We start from the raw sequence: 13,369 nt of genomic DNA, 5'->3' as shown, positions 1-13,369 counted from the left end.
AAAAGATTAGAACCTCGTTTAGCACTCATTCCTGCTGTTAGGGATGGCACTGGCCTCCTGCAGCCTACACTTAAAAAGCAAGCTAAAGAAAGAAGGAATAATAATGGAGGAGAGTCATTAGACGACTAAAGAATTGCATCTAGGTAGTGTGAATTTGTTTTCATTTAGGAAAGGAGAAGCACAGAAATGGTAAATACAGAAAGCAGCACAAAACACAATGCATACTGCACATTTACCCATCTTCAATGCTAAAGCTTTTCTGTTTTGTCTTCTGTGATGTCATTTTAATTCAGTCCATGAAAATCCTTTGGTCCCAGTCTTCTTGCTTTGGAAAGTACTTTGTAGTTAGTCTTACTCTGAAAAATAATCTGTACAGATAAAGCTGAGTTATGTGAGATGGATGAAAAGCGTTGTCTAGTGACTACACTGAGCTAGTACAAATAGTTTTGTTAGACAGTTTGAATAGGTAACCCATCCATTACACAAGCATTTATTAAAACTCAAATAATGATAACAATGATTGTGTCTTCAACATTAGTTCAATTTACACCATGAGCAAACATGAATGAAAATAAATGTAATCTACAATTAAATTAAACACTGCTAGAAAATTAGGGTTTAAATACAATCACATTCATGCATTTTGTATGACATTTGGGGTCATGTCCCTAACAAGCTTGCCCTGCTTTATGGCAGCTGGTAGACAAAACGGTGAGTTCAATTAACTAAAACTGAGTCTTAGAAAAATGGCAAAACAAAACATTTAAAAATGTTTATTTTTTTTCTCTTTTTGTTACATTGTCCACAATAATAATAGGCTAACATTCCTTGAGGTAAAAAAAAAACAAGATAAGCTCAATTTCTTCATATAGATAAATGTATGAATGTTGATCACAACATTTAAAATAAAAGATTGACTGACTGAGTTGTTAAACATAAATGCTTTATCACTAGTTCCCTTGGTGTATAAAAACTTTAATGAAGAAGTTTAAATTGGTAACTGATAATATGGTAGCTGTAGGAAGCTTGATAAAATAAGAAAAACAGATGTCAGTCTGACATGGAGTAAAAGATGAATGCTAGCATACTGTTATTTCACTTACATAAAAATTCAGCAAAGCCTTGATTTCTTCCCGTATTCCAACTCCTACTCTCAGCCGGTAACCTAATCTTCACCTTCAGTCTGCTTAATGATGAAACAGCCAAGCACCTCATCAGCCACATGTAATGAGGGGACCTATCTGTCAGGCAGTTCTGGGAGGGGAGAGAAGTGTTGAGACATATTCATTACTGTAGTGTCCAACAAGGTGATAAGTAGAGAGCATATGGCTGAAGAAAGTAACACATCAAAATGAAGGGAACCACTTTTATTCCCTGACAATGCAAAAGTGCTGATGCAAGGGCTATAAACTCATAATGCATGCTGGGCCAGAAGAGTGATCTGAAGAGCCCGACTGCATGTGGGCCAGACCTGCAGCCCACTCACTGACATGTATTGATAATCAATAACCAGTTTCATTTGCACTGCAGCACTCTGCCAAAGTGTATTTCTTTCAGTACAGATAGAAATGTCAACTGAGTCAGAAATTACTGTTTGACATTAAAGAACTTTCTACTTTCTTATGCTTCCATATGGCAGATTGTTGCAATGTTATTCTTTTTGTTAAAAATCTAATACTTAAATGTCTCCTTCTCCACCTGCCCCTATTTGCAAAAAAATTAGACAGAAGAACATTTAAAAGGGATACTACATTTTAATTTTTTGCATCTGGACTGTTAGACCATGGATTCACACATTTGGTTCTGTTGTTCTGGGTGCAATTTGACTGTTCATTCTAAGTAATCTGTGAATTAAAGTCAAGTTCGTTTCAAACACATTGGTTTTCACATTTATTTTTTGAACTTACTTCTTCCTCGACAAATCCAGAGACAGAACCCTGGACAGCATGTCACTTTATCTGTTCACTTTTCATTTTGCTTAATCTAGATTAGGGTCACCAGGGGGCTGGAGCCTATCCCAGGTAGCATAAGGTGCAAGGCAGAAACATACACCTGACAGGGCACCAGTCCATCGCAGGACAAGCACACACCCACACAACAAACTCACACTAGGGCCAATTTAGCATTGCAAATTCACCTAACATACAGAAATCCCTCCTCGATCGCAGGGGTTGCATTCCAGAACCCCCTGCGATAGATGAAAATCTGCGAAGTAGAAACCATATGTTTGTATAGTTATTTTTATATATTTTAAGCCCTTATAAACTCTCCCACACTGTTAACATTATTAGAGCCCTCTAGACATGAAATAACACCCTTTAGTCAAAAGTTTAAATTGTGCTCCATGACAAGACTGAGATGACAGTTCTTTCTCACAATTAAAAAAATGCAAACATATATTCCTCTTCAAAGAATGCGTGTCAGGAGCAGAGAATGTCAGAGAGAGAGAGCGAGAGAGAGAGCGAGAGAATAAAGCAAACAATCAAAAAATCAATACGTGCTTTTGTGCTTTTAAGTATGCCGAAGCACCGCGATAAAGCAGCATTTTGTAGAGGAGCCTCCGTATCCTCTAGGCAAAAAGCCTCTGTGCAAACAGCCCCTCTGCTCACACCCCCTCCATCAGGCAGAGAGACTGAGAGAGACAGAAAAAAGCAAACAATCAAGCACCGCACGGGAAGCTTATCATATATCATTGAGGAGATTTATTTAATATGTAATACATGCTGTGATTGGGTAGCTTCTAAGCCATCTGCCAATAGCGTCCCTTGTATGAAATCAACTGGGCAAACAAACTGAGGAAGCATGTACCATAAATTAAAAGACACGTTGTCCACAGAAATCCGTGAACCAGCGAAAAATCTGTGATATATATTTAGATATGCTTACATTTAAAATCCGTGATGGAGTGAAGCCGCGAAAGTCGAAACGCGATATAGCCAGGGATCACTGTATATGTCTTTGGACAGTGGGAGGAAACTGGAGCACCAGGAGGAAATCCAGACAGACACTGGGAGAACATGCAAACTCCATGCAGGGAGAACCAGGGTTGCAAACCCTGCTCTCCTTATTGTGAGGCAGCAGTGTGCCACCACTGTGCCACACCACCGCTTTATCACAAGTAATATTTTAACACACACATACCATTTTAGCTTAGTTAGTTGGAGTATTGCCATGTGTCGCAAAACCAACAAAATTCTTATTGGCACTGTTCTCAGTTTGCAATACCCAGAGAAGCCCCACACAGAGAGTGACCAGGCTGGGAAGTCAGTCTTGTTTCCTCTGTAAGGCAACAGTACTAAATACTTCTTTTACATTTAAAACTTGGAGATCATTGCAATTGATTGAGAACTGATTTTATAATAAATAAGAATATAATTAAAACTTGCACATTTCTGTTTTTAGTTAATCAGCACACAAGAAGTCAACAGTTTGTGTTTAATTGTTACAAGAAACACAAAGATGGTTTAGCAGTTAAAATGCTGTTTTCTTTTTATAAGCAGATGTCTTATGATGGACACAAAACACAAGCTGGTTCTTTGTTATTTTGTTTGTTACTTTCTAACTAGGAGATGTAAACAATATTTCTGAGGGTGAAGAGTAGATAAGTAATGAAAATACATAAGTAGAAAAAATGGGACATATCCATTTTGGTTTCTTAGAAGAGTGGAGTATACATTAGAATTTAGCGTTCCTAGAAACAGAGAGGATATCAAGGAAAAAAATTCAATGAAAAGCAATTACTCAGACACTGACATCAAGCCACCCAGTTGTAAATACTGTAATAACAACTTTAGCACTGAGTGCTTTGAAAATATATTAAGATTGGATTTTTTTTCTGCCATGATGGACTGGCACCTAGTTCAGGGTTTTTTTTCCTGCATTGCATCCTTTGCTAGGCCCCAGCACACCCATACATCCCTGATCAGGACTAAGTGGGTTAGAAAACAACTGCCTGACTGACTGTTTTTTTCTCCATATCACAACTTTTGATCTTCCATTTTGGCCAGTTTCAGGTTGTAGGCCATATTTAGTTATTTTAGTGTGTGAATTTTGTCTGTTCTACTTGCATTCAGATTGGTTATCACATTTTAGATTTCATCTGCTTTCTACTTTGAACAAAAGGCTTATGGAATAGCTCTAGGACACCCTATGTTCGTGTAATTGGGTTTTAGTAATATAGGATGGTTTAACTGATAGAGCAGTTTGAATTCACCAGATGCACTGGTGCTAACCCTCTGTTCACTACCAGTGTTTCATTATGAATACAGTAAGTACCGTGTTTACAAACTTAAACAAAACAGATCTCAGCAGGGATCAAATTACAGTATCAAAGAACAGTGAAAAATTCTCTTTAGAGCAATTAAAGATTTTGTTAATTTGCAGTTGAGAATACATGAAATTTTTAAGACAAATCAGAATGCCAAGCGAAAAGAAGGCACATCTATCCATCTTGTCACATTGAACAGTATATAAACAAGTGTGTACTGTTGCTATTCTACGCCTCCAAAGTCCTGGGTTTAATTTCAGTCCGTCTGTGTGGAGGTTGCATGCTCTACACATGTCTATCAGGAAATGAACTGGCTCCCCATAATCCTGAACTGAATAAAAAGATTTAGAAATTGATAGATGCAAGTGCATACAGGAAATCCAAACATTGCACTGAAAACAATACATAAATTGCTATGCAGAAGTAATGTTTTGGCAGCCTTTATGCAGGCAGTGGTTTTAGAAATCATTGTCTTTATGTGTTTAGAAAATAAAAGCTGCTGGTCTGGAAGGTTATACTTATTTTAAGCTTATACAGTATTCCTAATTTAAAGAATAAGTAAGAATATGAAACATTCATTGTTCATCTTTGAAAGTGCAGTACAAACTATTAATAAAAAAGAAAAAAAAAGAAATTTACATTTTTGTTCAGTATTATTTCTGGCATTTAAATAAACAGTCCTTTTTTCTGTCTTTCATGCTATTGGTACAAGGGATTATAATATGCTAACACCCACCTGAGAGAGTATGTGTGTCCGGCAATGCACTGTATAAGCGCATGCTCCAAACCTCACTCTCTCTATTGTGCCTTCGTGACCACACAGTAATACCCAAGCTATTCCGTAGCAACGTTTGTACTGATTTGTGTTTTTTGTATTTCACACCCTCATACACCTTTATCGTAACAGCATCCCTTATCTATGAAGCAATGGAACATTCGATCAGAAGAAAATATGAAGCTGGTTTTAAACATCGTTGAAGTAGCGAAAGAAATTGCTGCAACAAAAATTCGATGCGTCTGAGAAACTGATGTGAGATTGGAGGAGGCAAGAAGATGTAAAAAAAAATTAAGTGTCACATTTTTGAACGGTCGTATAAGTCGGGGTCTGATTTTATGATCGATTTTTCGGGTTTCAAGACCCGTCTTATAAGTGAGCATATACGCTAATTAAATTTTCTGGAGTGCTGAAAAATATGTAAAAGCAGGAAGGCTCTGATTACCTTGGTCTACAAAAAAATATTTTTTGTTTGCCTCTGAGAACTTCATAGCATCTATTTATTAAGTTTTTTACACTGCTTTAATATACGAAATTGGAATTAAGCTAGCACGTCAGACTTTTAAAAAACACATCATTGACGTTTTGACATTTTTGAATATTAGTATAATGTATCAACACGATATCTGGAGTTTCGACTCTGTCCCACCAAAATTGTTTTGATGTGTTTATTCTGAAAACAAACCAGTAGATGATACCAGCGACACGTTAAAGCATATTTATGTCAATTTACCTCAATATAAAAGTGAGTTCAGCATGCCCAAAAATGTTGGAGGCACTCGCTTTTGCGCTTGTATTGCACATCCGTCTCTCTTTGCAAGAACCAACAGTAGTCACTCATCATGCTCAGAGTAAATTTTCCCCAATATCAGTTTTCCATCACCTTTATATCTTGATGAAATCTTTCCCCATACTCATCTCTAACATCACTTAGATTTGGTGGAAAAATGTCGAGATGAGAATGCAAAAAATGCACCTTCAGTGACATTCTGGCTCCCGTAAGCTAATATACTATCAGCATATTCTCTACAAGCTCAGTATAATTCTCTGCTCTATGCATGTCAAGAAAATTCTGGACAACCTGCACGAATGAGGGTGCTGATTCAGTTGGCTTCAGTTTCCTTTTGAACTAATCGTCAAGCATCAGTTCACGGATTTTAGGGCCAACAAAAACACCTTCCTTAATTTTGGCTTCACTTTTCACGAGACCAGACTTATTTCTTAAATGCTGAAATGCATTGCCTTTACTGTCCAGTCCTTCTAGTTGCCCAAGACCTGGAACATCATAATTAAAAAATCGGGACATGCTGGACGAAAACAGTTTTCAGATTTGGAGGCAGCAAGTGAAATTTGTTAAAGTACAGATAAAAGAACCCCAGTATCAAAATGCTTGTTGACCAGTGTTATTAAAATAAGTGTCTGCAAGAAGGCTATCACAGAATGGCAGAATGTTAAAATCTCTAATTTAAAATTTCATGACTTCAGTAAATTTAATATGCATTTGCTTGTTTTTTCATCTCCTAGCACATTTGTTTTATTTCAGCAATAATTTACTAAACCTTAAGAGTGTAAAATACTTAACTCATTGATCTTTATACACCAACTATTATGATATTTAATGTCAGACAACTTTGCTATAATTTAAGTTCACTTAGTTTGGAATTTTAAATGAAATTTACTTCATTAAGTTACTTTATAATCCAACCAAAGTGTTCATATCTTCACAAAGCATAAATATGTCTTCAAACAAAAGTTCATACAATGTCACAAAAATTCAGTGCAGGATAGCTGTTGGCTAAAGCCTTTAACAACATTGCTTGCCTTTTAAAGTGAAAGTGTGTCATGTCCTGAACAGAGGGGAAATGTATGGTAATAATATCCAATTACTACTTCTCCATACTCTGCATTACTAAGCTGAAAAATTGAAACAAAACAGAGCCAGTGAGGATGAATTCTATTCCGCATCTTTAGAGGTAAATAGGTCTTCAGTGATGGCGACTCAGAAATGAAAAGCTGCTCAGTCTGTCAACAGCATCCCATCTCATGATGATGTAACTTTGGTCTTCCTTCTAATACCTGTATTCTATGACCGCCTCCTTAGATTTGTTGACTTTAAGGGTGAGATTTGTTTCATGGCACCACTTTGTCAGCAAATAAACCTCTTCTTTGTAAACCATCTCATAATTGTTAGTGGTCAGGACAATGATTGTGGTGTCATCAACAAATGTAATGTTGAAGCTTGAACTGCGTTTGGTCAAACAGTCATAGGTGAAGAAGGAGTACAGCTGGGGGGCTTAGTAGTCTACCTTAATGGATATGAGTGAAAAAATATATATTTGTGATTTTCATATGTATATTACTTTGCAGATTCATTGGCTATTATCATCATTAGACTGTCTGTTTAGAGACACAAAATTCAAGTCCAGTGGCTTTACTGTCATACCATTAATGCACAGTATTGCAGCATACAGTGGCATGAAATAACATTCCCCAGGACTGTGAGGCAACATATACATGAACACCCTGCTTTCACCTGAAAATTAACGTGAACAAATTTTTACATAACCCTAAAGGCAAGTGACTCATTGGTTAGCACTTCTGCATTACAGCTGCAGAACACTGGCTTCAAATCCATGCTTGGTGTGCTTGGCTTAGTCTCATGATAGTCCTAAAAGACACACGTGTTATCTTGATTGTTAACTCAAATTCAGCCCATGAATGTGTACTATGATAGGCTCACACCTAGTCTAGGTATAGTTTCTGCTTTCTGTGTGATGCTGTAGCTCCCTATGAACCTAAATCTAAATTAATTTTATAAAGCTTACATGAAACACAATGTGGTACATTTTTACAGACCATGAAGTCTGGATTGGCCATTAAGCACAATAAGCACATGCTTAGGGCATCAAGGGAAGAGGGGCAACATAAGAATTTTCAATTTCTGGATTTACCATGGACCATATAGTGCAAAACTAAATGGTGTACCTAATCCAGGTTGCGCAAAAAGTGGCTCCCACATTAAATGAAAAAACACATACATATAGATAAATGCATACATACATCTATACTAATAAAAGGCAAAGCCCTCACTCACTCACTGACTGACTCATCACTAATTCTCCAACTTCCCGTGTGGGTGGAAGGCTGAAATTTGGCAGGTTCATTCCTTACAGCTTCCTTACAAAAGTTGAGCAGGTTTTATATCGAAATTCTACGCGTAATGGTCATAACTGGAAGCTGTTTTTCTCCATTTACTGTAATGGAGATGAGCTTCAACGCCGTGGGGGCGGAGTTTCGTGTGACATCATCACGCCTCCCACGTAATCACGCAGTACATAGAAAACCAGGAAGAGCTCAAAAAAGCGCTGAAGAAAACATGCATTATATAATTGAGAAGGCAGCGAAACAATAAGAAGCGAGCGAGTGACATATACAACCATATTCATGAGTTCTGTTACTTCGGAACCAAAGCACGATGTAAACCTACACTTTAAATTAAGTTCATAGACAGGCTGCCGCTGGCGTTTGTAATTTAGTGCCTGCCCATATAAGGCCGTCCGTCAGCGGCAATCCAATAGCAAACTGCCACGGGTAAATATTCACGGGTGAAGGACTGTGCTTATGGAGAGGAAGATGAGATGGTCAGGGTGGTGTTTGACACAAACTCAGCGAAACTGCGAGAGAAAGTTTTAAGTGCCAGGACTAAGGTAACATTAAATACAGCCATGGACATAGCACGAGATGGCACCAGCACAGCTGGGAACCTTCGATGCATGTACACCGAGTGGCTCACATGAACTGATGCAGTGAACAGATAAAAAGCAACAGTTCCAAACAGCGCTGAACAAAAACCGAATTACACAATTGAAAAGGCAGCAAAAAATATGAAGCGTCTGATAAGCATATTCATAAATCCAGCTACTGCGGAAACAAAGCACACGGTGGAAAAAGTCAATGTCCCGCTAAAGGAAGACAGTGTAAAAAAAAACCCGTGCATGCAGTGTGTCAGGTCTCAGATAAAGAAGAAGATGAGCTGTTTATTGATGCAGTAAGAAACGAATCAATGAAAGAAACCTGTCATCTTTACAACGATTGACAAACACGGAATGTAACTTGAACACAACACATCCTACAAATACGAACCTGATTGAAAGAAATAATGATAATCAAATCCTTGATGACAGCAACACTCAGTAACACTCACAAAACAAATACTGTATATTGACAGTCATGTTACATTATTTTTAAAATGTTCCCTTTTCTTTTTCTAGCTTTTTTAACACACTACTTCTCCGCTGCGATACGCGGGTATATATATGTATATATATATATATATCCCGATCTACAATAGATACTTTATTCGCCATCAATGATTGTTTTGGTAAAGCCATACTCAGTGTATTCATTAGATGAACGGTAAAAAAGTAAGAGCGAGGGGAGGATGACTTATTGAGGCATGCAAGCAAAACCACAATAGCACGCGGGCTCGATGTACGAAAAAATACATCTTTTCAAGTTCTATTTACTCCATATGTGTCAAACTCAAGGCCCGCAGGCAACATCTGGCCCGGCGTGTAATTATATCCGCCCGAGATCATTTTATACACTGTATTATTGTTATTAATGGCCCGGGGATATGAAGCACTGGTAACACAATAAACTACAGATCCCATAATGCAGGGCTTCAGCTGCCTTGCCGAACACTTACCGCGTCACTGCCGTCTCTTCAGTCGTTTCCTTACTTTGCGAAGGAAGTAGCTTTTTCAGAGCTTCTGCACTGTTTTATAAACGAACGACATATAAGAAAGTCCTTTTTCCTTGCTTCGCCAACGAAGCAGCCTTTTTATTTAATCCACGGGTTCTCCGCTGTTTCATTGTTCATTTATTACGATTTTTATAGTTATTGTGTAGGTTTTATTTAATCCACGGGTTCTCTTCTGTGTTCACTGCGGTGTCTTCTTTCGTTTACGAGCTTGCCAAGGAAGCAGCTTCTCAGCTTCTGCACTGTTTTAAAAACGAACGACATATAAGAAAGTGCTTTTTCCTTGCTTCACCAACGAAGCAACCTTTTTATTTAATTCACGGGTTCTCTTCTGTGTGTCACTGCGGTGTCTTCTTTCGTTTACGATCTTCGCCAAGGAAGCAGAAACTTACAACCACCGAAACTTTGTAACGGCACAAGACTTCAGGTCACATCTCTACAAAACAACCTAATTGAAGCAACTATATTTACTGGCAGTGCCTCAGTGACACAGTTTTTATTTCTCGCATCCCCGTTATACCATCTAATCTCCCATTTTAATTCAAACGCGTTCAATTTCCAGTAAGGCTCTGCTTCGCAATGACAATTAATAAGTCTCATGGACAAACACTACAAAAGGTTGGCATTTATTTGAGGCGGGATTGCTTTTCACATGGCCAACTGTATGTTGCATGCTCAAGAGTGAGCTCAGCACACAGCTTAGTCATATTACAACCAGAGGGCCGAACTGACAACGTGATATACAGAGATCCTTAACAATTAATTTTGACATATTTTCGTTCAGTCTAAAATGTTTACTTTTTTATTAATAAAAATATTCAGACAGTATTTCACCGCTGCGAAGCACGGGTATTTTGCTAGTTATATATATATATGCCAGCAACACAGGATGACAATGACAAAACAATTACATTGTTAATCGTGTTACGTTATTATTAAAATGTTTCCTTTTCTTTTTCATTACTTCTTTAACACACTACTTCTCCGCTGCGAAGCGCGGGTATTTTGCTAGTATATACATATATATATATTCATTGAATTCATAGTCTGAGTCCCGACCTGATTGTATGGGTGGTTACCTACCAGGTAACGAATGTGGTTGGTCTGCCATTCGGCAAACATTCATCACAAGGCCCTCTTTCAGTTGTGAGAAGCAGATAATGGAATGCTACATACACTGAAAAAAGTATAACATTGATGTTGTTCATTCAACGTAAATTTTATCTTTCAAGCAACTTAAGATTTGTCATTTAGTGTTGTAGCTTCAAATATTTGGTTTCAGATCTCAGTCAAAATAAAAAAAAATGTGTTTGTACCAAAGTAAGTTATGGCAGAGGGAATAAACGTAAAAAAACCAATTTCAGTTACCCTAATATTTTAGGTTGTTCGTGTGTTTTGTTGGAGGGCTGTTTGTATATTCTTCTGGTTGAACTTTCCAGCGTGCTGGTTTTCCAACTGCCAATAAAGAAGAGCACTTTCTCGAGTGGAGTGGACGAGGCTATACAGGTCTGGGGTCTCATGTATAACGCCGTGCGTAGAACTCGCACTATAACATGACGTAAGCACAAAAGCCGAAATGTGCTTACGCACAGAAAAATCCACCTGCAGGAATCTGTGCGTACTCCAACTTCCACGTTCTTCCGCTACATAAATCCCGATCAGCGTAAAAAGTAACGCTCGTGCACGCGCTTTATGGAACTCCCCAAATACTCCCAGAATTACGCCTCTTTGAATATGCAAATGAATATAAATCGCCCTTAAACTCAGCATTCTGTGAAAAGACAATGGGAAAAGCACGGGGGAAAATATAAGAATTTCAGCGAATACCAAGTGGAGGCAAAGGAAAAACATACTATTTGTTCGAATAAACCGTGGTATAATCAACAAAAGGAAGTTGATTGAGTGACATAGCGTGTTGGAGAAACTTGAAAGCTCACGTTCACAAAATCACACAGTGCCAGAAATAAAAAAGAAGTCACATATAAAAGTTGCCGTGAAAAGGCGAGTTGTAGCCCACTGTCTGAGTGTCATATATAAGCTTATTAGGGTACAGAGAAAAAAAGGCACACAGTGGGGAAAAAGCACAAAATGTCAACTTCAATCACGACATTTCAACTTTAATCACGTAGTTTATTTTGTCATTAAAGTAGAACATCATAAACTTCATCTTAAAATCGTTTAATTAATCAGTTTCTCAAATAACATTGTAATTAAAGTAGCATGTTAAATGCTTTGTTTTGTATTTGATCTTCTATGTGTTCTGTGTGTGTAAATCACTACTTACTTCTTTAACCGGCTCTGTACCTCCAACTGGAAACAGAATCCATTACATTTGTGGTATTACAGCTCTCTGAATAACTAAAATATTGAGATGTATACGTGATATTATTTTTATGATGATAGGAGTTAAAGCACATTATTAAACATGAGTTTCACGGCGCAGTGATTGTGTGCGACCTTCGATGAAATTATTTATTGCAGCAGTACTCAGGGCTCGGCTCTTGGCTTGTGGTGGCACTGGGCAGAGGAAAATCTGGTGGCTCCTTTGCCCGCCAATGTCAGTAAGGTAGCTTATGCATGGTGGATGGCCACGTCCGTTGCAGACACTGCATTGCCGCCTCGTGCTCATAACACAAGCATTTAACATTTGCCGATGTTTGTCACTGCGTTTTTAGCTGTGTTGTTATTTTCTCTTTCTGTTTTATATTCAATATATATTGGCGTAGCCGCCACTGCAGTCCTTGCTTTTCTTTCCCCAAATACCCAATCACCACACAATCAGCTCTGTAATAGAAGTTAACCCATCTGTAAGCTTAGCGCCGATTCTTCAAAACGTTTAAGGAACATTGAAATATCTTTGTAGTACATGTTTAATTATTCTATCCTTCCCAGTGAAGAATATAAATTATTTAAATGAAGTTAAAGTTTTATCTGTATAATATAATAAACATATTTTGCTGCATTTCACCTTAAAAATGATATCGTCATCATATGTAAATACGCACTTTATAAAGTGGCTCAGGTTGTGCGATATTATAACTGTAGTGCAAGTTTACAGTGAGGTGATTGACTTATAAGTACAAACAGCTCTACAAGGTGCAATTGATTGAGTGCGTTTATAGTTCTTGGGATGAAACTGTTTCTGAACCGCGAGGTCAGAAAAGGCTTTGAAACGTTTTGCAGTGGCTGAGACAGCATGTCCTTGAAGCTGTATACCGATAATTCTATTTCTGATCAGCTGCTGCTGTGATTCACACTCAGATACAGTGATATAAATACTCCGAGTGGTGCAGTGAGAGTAATATGGAAAAAGATGATCCGCTGTGGCAACTCCTAACGGGAAGAGCTGAAAAAAGAAGAAGAAGGTGGTGCAATGAGAGTAACAACGCTAAAGCAGTTATGGTATTTGGAATACTATGGGTATCCCCTGGACCATTATATTGTTACAAGTTAATTACAATCAGATGCGTTACACTAATAAACAATATGTTGTTAGTTTCAGTGTATTTATAAAGCCGCATCAGGAAAATAAGGTGTAACCACACAGGAACAGTAGCATTGCTTT

This window comes from Polypterus senegalus, chromosome 1 (assembly GCF_016835505.1).
Source record: "Polypterus senegalus isolate Bchr_013 chromosome 1, ASM1683550v1, whole genome shotgun sequence".
Lineage (NCBI taxonomy): Eukaryota > Metazoa > Chordata > Cladistia > Polypteriformes > Polypteridae > Polypterus > Polypterus senegalus.
This window is presented reverse-complemented; position numbering follows the sequence as displayed.